General features: G+C 42.7%; 1 long non-coding RNA gene across 1 annotated transcript; it reads left to right on the top strand.

Moving 5' to 3' along the window:
* The first annotated feature begins 6,820 nt into the window (after positions 1-6,820).
* Positions 6,821-7,264, top strand: LOC120930837. The gene is made up of 3 exons (XR_005747733.1): positions 6,821-6,898; positions 7,034-7,146; positions 7,235-7,264. It is a non-coding gene; the product is annotated as an uncharacterized LOC120930837 (long non-coding RNA).
* Positions 7,265-8,308: the final 1,044 nt, after the last annotated feature.

An 8,308-nucleotide genomic window follows, 5' to 3' on the forward strand; every position in this document is an offset into this window, starting at 1 on the left:
TCAAAAGACTATTGTTTTTCTGCGGTATGACCAGCAGTGTCTGCCCAGCACTAGGCTGTGCCAGACTCCATAGATAGGTTCCTGTGTGGTGAAGATAGACGCCCCAAGTGGCCAGGGTTTATTTTATGTTTGATTTTGTTTATGCTGTTTGGATGCTTGCACTTGTTTCCAGCAAGATGGAAGAATAAACCAAAATCTTTGTTTTCAACCGTCTTCGACTGCCTGTCTGTATAAATTCAGTGTGTGGTGAACCCATCCAAGGGGTCACACACCCCGCTACCGAGCTAACCCCTTACAATATATATATATATAAAAGTCTTTTGATATAGAAAAATATAAAATGAGATATATATGTGGGGTGTGTATATATAAAAAAAAATATTAAAGTGAAGATAGAATGTCCTATCATACTTGTGTGTCCTAAACATATATTAATGAAATAAAGTGTTTGCGGTTATTATGGTGTTTGTATGAAGGGTATAGTTCTATACCCTCCAGCCAGGTTTCCCATTCGTTCAATCAGACAACTGCCTCACATAAGGTTAAGGTTCTGTGGGTGATCATCATATATAAATTAGTTGTGGTTAAACAGCCTCATCCGTTCAAAAATCAAGGTGAGTAGGTTTAGGCTTATCATTGGTGACAGATAGGGATATGCAGGCGTCTCCTCAATGCAACACACAGCTGATGTATGTACTGATGTGTGAGCTTTTATACTGTGTCTCCTGGAGCTTCCATCCGGAAATACCCATGCCGCTCGGCGCCTGACATATGCGTGCACGCATGCAAGCATGCGCCCTAGTCCCAAATCGGTAGATGCATAGAGAATGCTCCACCATAAAGACAGTGGTCGCCCATGGCGGCATGAAGCCGTCAGGGCAACCACCACCAGAAACATGCATCCGCCGGGTGAGTTACAATTGGCCCATATTCCCAGCCTGTGACACAGATCCGCGCCGATGCCAGGGGCACCATTTTGGAAAAGGGAAAATCCCTTTTCCAATGTAAGACATCTGTGGAAGTGATGGGTCCCCCAGTGGTGAAACGGCCACATTGCATTTTCACTATGCTACTGTACCATGTCATCCTGGGAGAAGAATTCAGCAAATGGCTGTACTCTGTAAAAACATACAATCATTTTACAGATTTTTATACTAAACATACAATCATTGTTTCAAAACAATAAATGACAAAAAAATTAAATAGATACATGCGATTCCGCTCATACTGCCGAATAGAACCCGATATATGTTCTCCATGTTCACAGAAGGTGAATGGGAAAAAATTAAGCAGGAAGACATACACAGACATATATACAATAAGAGATGGAGGGGAAAGAAATACACAAATAAACAAAGGACACAAGGAGAGAGATTATGTAGAATTAAATAGATAGATCAACCATAAATAAATACGGAAAGTTTATTTACTTATGCAGAAAGCCAATTCATTAGCCATATCCATATATCAGAATATTTCTGTAGCAAAAATTGCATGATTTTGAAGGGAATATTATTAAATTCTCCATTCCGTTATCATTATTATAGTATCATAGGAAAGGTTTATATGAATTGACTTTGTTCATTCCTGGGGGAGTCATTTCCTGGGGGAGTCATTTCATGCTGGAGTGCATACGGCGCTTGTGCGATGACGTCATCACCCGGCGCCGCTCTGCGTTCCAGCATGGAACGCGGAAGTGCGCCGCACACGGTGCCCTGTTTGCATTCACTGCAATACACTGCAGCTGATCTCCTGCCTATAAAGGCATTCAATGGAGATACAGCTGGCGTTCTATTATTGTCAGCTGTAGACTCAGGCCTGCCTGCCTGTCAGCTCAGCCATGCTGCTGTCATGGGCGACTCTGCCCACTAGATTATGATATCGGCACATCGACGTGCACGAGCGTGCGCAATCGCAGTAATGGCGCACCGGCGCACACGGGCACGTGCAATCGCGGCACTTTGATGCGCACGGGCACGCACACGAGTGGCAGCGGCGTGCGGGCACGTGCTGACGCCATCTTGGTGCCAGATTTGCCTATTTAAGGGAGCTGACTCTGGGGTCTCTTGCTGTTCGGTCTACAGCGTGTTTTGAGACAAACCTGATACCCGTTACCCATTACCTGCTTGTTCGTGAGAACCAGCTTGCTCCCAACTACCCCTGATCTCTACCTGCCCTGACCTCGGCTTGTCTGTCCCTCTGGTCTGTCTGCTGCCTGCCAGTTGCCAACCTGGCTTGGATCACAACTCCGCTTCTGCTCTGATCCTGCACCTGATCTGCCCACCAGTGTATGACCCGGCCTGCCTGAACCTGCTACTGTCTGTACTACGATACACCTCCCTCAGTTGCTGATCCTGGCTTCCTGCACCTAGCTCCAGTCACCTGCTGTCCAGTCATCCTCAGCACCGCTGAATTTTCTCCAGAGTGCACAGGATCCCTGCTCAGCCCAGCACCAGCGTTCCCGCCAGGCGCTTGTGCGACTCTGCACTCTCGGGTTCCCTGTTCACTCTACCAGGGCCTCCGGAGTCAGAGGAGCAAGAGTAGCTGTTCCCTGCACGTCAGGCTCCGCTACCAGGTACGTGACAGCTGCTAAGACTTCCTACAACAACTGCATTGTTGGGAACTACCTTCATGCCATGAACATCTTGCACCATGGACCTTCCATCTCCTGTATAGATATCTACAAACGGGTGAGTAGTCATTCCTTCACTTGTAGTTCTATAGGAAGATCTAATGCTAATGTTTCATCTATTACAATTGCAGTATTACAAATACCATCTGGATATTATTATATCTTCTGGGAGATACTATTGTGCTAAAGCTTATTGCAAAGGAGTACCTAAAAGGGACAGCTACCTCTAAATCATTATAGCAATAATTACCTCATGTATGCTACTCAAATTACCTGAGCTATATTGCCTCTCATAAGTGTGCATTGCTACATCTATAATTACAGCTCATGTCTACAACTATATTTACCTGAGCTTTATTGCCTCTCATGTGCAATAGTTTATATCTACAATATTCACCTCAAGTATGTTACTATAATTACCTGAGCTATACTGCCTCTCATATTATATCTACAAATAAATACCTCAAGTATGCTACTATAATTACCTGAGCTATATTGCCTCTTATACGCACGCACTATTACTCAACTAAAGTACCTGTCATATGCAAGTAACAGTTGTCACTACAACTTCTATTACTACGAGCCCGACATAAGTACAAATCCTCATAGGCCTTGTCGTAATTGTTTGAACATGTTCGCTCTAACTTTTCTATGCTAGGGGTTGATGCTATTTCATAGCATCTCCCTTAGTGGTCTAATACATCTCTACATGCCAAGGTGAAATGATGTAGAGAACCCCCAGACTCCTGTTGAGAGGAGAGGTGCCTGGGGTCCCTTACTGACAATCACCGGCAAGTAGTGGTGTATTGGGATATTGTCCTTGAACTAATTTTAAACGCTAAGCTCTGGTCGCATGCTGTAATGTGTCCATGCTTAATAGCTCAACGCCTTTCTTTAAGTGACACAGAGATGATGTATAGATCCCCCAAACTCATGTTGCGAGGAGTGACGCCTGGGGCCTAATACTGAATTGTCGCATAGAGAATTGCATTGAAGTCCTTGCTAACCGCAGTTGTGGTTCACTCTGTTCACCAGTGTTGTTACAGGTAGAGGGTATAGAACTATACTCTTCATACAAACACCATAATAACCGCAAAGGTAAACACTTTATTTCATTAATACCGTATTTTCCGCTGTATAAGACGCAGTTTTACTACTCCAAAAAACGGAGTGAAATGTCCCTGCGTCTTATATTGTGAATGCTGACCAGTCACTTACACCCCCCCCCTCCGTCGACGCCGTGTCAGAATCCCTCTCTCATAGGAGAGAGGACAGGACATGTGATGCATTCCTAGCAGGGGCATACCAAGAGGGAGTGGGGGGAGACGTTTTGCACCCGGGTGTCAAAACATGGGGGATGTCAGTAGCAGTGCTATGGGGGTGCGCTCCGCACCCAGATCGGGTGTCACCTGCCAGAGGTGACACCATCCTGAAGGCAGTGAGAGCCTTTTCTGGGGTTTTTTTCCAGCCGAACCCCCCTCCCTTTCAGGGCCGTCGTCTAATCCTGTCTGACTTCCTGCTCCTTCCCCCGCAGCTGCTGCTGTGAATATGTCACCACAACTAATTCCTAGCTGCTTCCTGGGTACATCTGAGAGCCAGCCAGCCAGGCAGCCAGCCAGGCAGCCAGCTAGCCAGCCAGAGGGGATTATAATGGCAGTGTCCTCCACTGCCTGAGGTGAGCTGTTGATAAGGGGGTGGGAGGTGTGAGCTGGCATGGTATCCATTGCTCATCACCTGAGCTAATGTTATAGAGGCTTAAGGTGTGTTTGTGTCTGCCCTGCCACCCTGAGCTGATCTGGGAAGGGGGGGAGGTTGCTGTGTCCACCACCACCACCAGATATAGTGTAGCTGAGCTGATTTGATAGGTGGGGTGGTATTGCTGTGTGTCCACCACCCACCTATAGTAGTAGTATAATATAAAATATTTTAGTACACCATTTGGTTCAGATTTTTTTTCTTGTTTTTCACCTCTAAAACCTAGGTGCGTCTTATGGTCAGGTGCGTCTTATACGGTATATGTTTAGGACACACAAGTATCATAGGACATTCTATCTTCACTTTAATAAATTTTTTCTATATACACCCCACATATATGTCTTATTTTATATATATATATATATATATATATATATATATATATATATATATATATATATATATATATACTGTGTATATATATATATATATATATATATATATATATATATATATATATATATATAGTGCCTTGCGAAAGTATTCGGCCCCTTTGAACTTTGCGACCTTTTGCCACATTTCAGGCTTCAAACATAAAGATATAAAACTGTAATTTTTTTGAAGAATCAACAACAAGTGGGACACAATCATAAAGTGGAACGAAATTTATTGGATATTTCAAACTTTTTTAACAAATAAAAAACTGAAAAATTGGGCGTACAAAATTATTCAGCCCCCTTAAGTTAATACTTTGTAGCGCCACCTTTTGCTGCGATTACAGCTGTAAGTCGCTTGGGGTATGTCTCTATCAGTTTTGCACATCGAGAGACTGAAATTTTTGCCCATTCCTCTTTGCAAAACAGCTCGAGCTCAGTGAGGTTGGATGGAGAGCGTTTTGTGAACAGCAGTTTTCAGTTCTTTCCACAGATTCTCGATTGGATTCAGGTCTGGACTTTGACTTGGCCATTCTAACACCTGGATATGTTTATTTGTGAACCATTCCATTGTAGATTTTGCTTTATGTTTTGGATCATTGTCTTGTTGGAAGACAAATCTCCGTTTCAGTCTCAGGTCTTTTGCAGACTCCATCAGGTTTTCTTACAGAATGGTCCTGTATTTGGCTCCATCCATCTTCCCATCAATTTTAACCATCTTCCCTGTCCCTGCTGAAGAAAAGCAAGCCCAAACCATGATGCTGCCACCACCATGTTTGACAGTGGGGATGGTGTGTTCAGGGTGATGAGCTGTGTTGCTTTTACACCAAACATAACGTCTTGCATTGTTGCCAAAAAGTTCGATTTTGGTTTCATCTGGCCAGAGCACCTTCTTCCACATGTTTGGTGTGTCTCCCAGGTGGCTTGTGGCAAACTTTAAACAACACTTTTTATGGATATCTTTAAGAAATTCCTTTCTTCTTGCCACTCTTCCATAAAGGCCAGATTTGTGCAGTATACGACTGATTGTTGTCCTATGGACAGAGTCTCCCACCTCAGCTGTAGATCTCTGCAGTTCATCCAGAGTGATCATGGGTCTCTTGGCTGCATCTCTGATCAGTATTCTCCTTGTATGATCTGAAAGTTTAGAGGGACGACCAGGTCCTCGTAGATTTGCAGTGGTCTGATACTCCTTCCATTTTAATATTATCGCTTGCACAGTGCTCCTTGGGATGTTTAAAGCTTGGGAAATCTTTTTGTATCCAAATCCGGCTTTAAACTTCTCCACAACAGTATCTCGGACCTGCCTGCTGTGTTTGTTGTTCTTCATGATGCTCTCTGCGCTTTAAACGGACCTCTGAGACTATCACAGTACAGGTGCATTTATACGGAGACTTGATTACACACAGGTGGATTCTATTTATCATCATTAGTCATTTAGGTCAACATTGGATCATTCAGAGATCCTCACTGAACTTTTGGAGAGAGTTTGCTGCACTGAAAGTAAAGGGGCTGAATAATTTTGCACGCCCAATTGTTCAGTTTTTTATTTGTTAAAAAAGTTTGAAATATCCAATAAATTTCTTTCCACTTCATGATTGTTGTTGATTCTTAAAGATATAAAACTGTATTTTTTTTTTTTATGTTTGAAGCCTGAAATGTGGCAAAAGGTCGCAAAGTTCAAGGGGGGCGAATACTTTCGCAAGGCACTGTATATATATATATATATATATATATGGAAAAACTTTTTTCTTTCCCTTTTTTCTTTCCTTTTCCTTTGATTTTTCTTTTTACTTTTATGTTACATGAGGTATATTTTTTCTTAATACACACAGGTGCACCAGTATATTCCCTAAAGGAGTTCATCAGATCTACATCTGGTTGCAATATATGCAAAGAATCCAGGAAAAATAAAAATTAAAATAAAAAATTAAAATTTAAATAAACTATTTATCCCTACAATAATGTTTATGACCCCATTGGGATCAAGTCAAGGAATCATAAACACAATATATAATGAATAACTATAATTATTGGTAATCATTATTTTCATACCTCCCTGTACCCAGAGGGGCTATTCAAACATAATATACCAAGGTGACATTGAGGGGATAAAACAGATGTCTCTTTATAAAAGGTATATGTTTATATACATACATATATGAGTACCAATATTTATATTCTAATATGTTTTACCACCTGGCCACTTTGTGTGGGCCAGAGGGAAAATTTGAACATACTGACATATGTATATTTAAAATATTTTATCTAGGTTGTACAAATTTACTTGGGTCATCCTGTGATTTCCTGTATCCTCCGGGGTGGGTTGCCTCCCTGGTCCAGTTCCCTGGCCATTTACCTGGTGGTGGGTTTATATCGTCAGATGTATGTACTCTTTTCTTTTATATGTAAAATTGTAACAATATATTTCCACAATGTATGAATATACTAATGTCTATTTCTCTATTTTTAGTTATGTGACAAATTCCATGTACACATTCTATGTACACAACAAAATATGTGCCTATGTATGGCTCCTGAGGAAGTCAAGTAAACCGCAAAACATGTAGACAATTATTGGTGATTGGATACATCATTGGTAATAGAATGTCAATGATGAGTTGATTCATGGTTGTCACAATCAATATTTTATTGTAAATGTTATGAACCTTTTCTAGTTTGTAATAAAAATGATTTTATAATATAATTTTGACTGATTATCAGTTGCACATACGATGCCACCAAAGTCCATTTTAGCTTCCCCTTTCTAATTCCTAGTACTGACAGCAGTAGGTGTTGGCTAAAGCCATGGCTAAGAAATGCACATCTGAGGGGCGTGGCCTGACGCGGAGGACAATGGAGGCTTTCTGAGAAGGCTCCGTCTAGCCGACTTTAATCAAGAGCCATCCGGTACCTAGGATCGGAGATTAATGCTCCTAAACCCTCCATCCTTGCTTAGGATATCACCCTGCATGCTCCGGTACCATCATTGTACCTTCAAGAGGTCCCCCGGAGGTGTGCTGTGCTCCGTGACGGAGCTCTGTTGGAGAAGTCTCGTCGCCATCTTGGGGCCTACGAGGCCTTCCCCACAGGCGCGCTACAGTGAGGTAGACTCAGCGGATACCGACACACTAATAGTGTCTTCTCCCCCACGGGTGGCAATCGGGGTGAGGGGGATACGTTACCTGTTAGGAATCAGGCATTAATTAGACCCCCGCACCGGATCCCTCACTCCTGAGGCCTATGCTCCCTCCGTGATCCACGGACTCAAGTGCCGCAGACAACGAAGCGGTCGAGTACAGCGGGGACAGTTGACACATCAATCTGCCAGTTCACTCCCGTCTGTATCGCATAGATCGACGGGGGGTGCCCAGGACAAATATCTGACAGGAATCTGGTAGAGAAGCACAGTTAATAAACCAGAGGCCCTCTGACGCACTTCATAATAAAACTGTGAGGGGAAACGTCGCCATCTTGTGGCCTGAGAGTATATTGTCACAGGAATTGATTTAATGTGATATAGACTGCATAGATTTGGATTGGCCTT

Source organism: Rana temporaria, chromosome 3 (assembly GCF_905171775.1).
Source record: "Rana temporaria chromosome 3, aRanTem1.1, whole genome shotgun sequence".
NCBI classification, from domain to species: domain Eukaryota; kingdom Metazoa; phylum Chordata; class Amphibia; order Anura; family Ranidae; genus Rana; species Rana temporaria.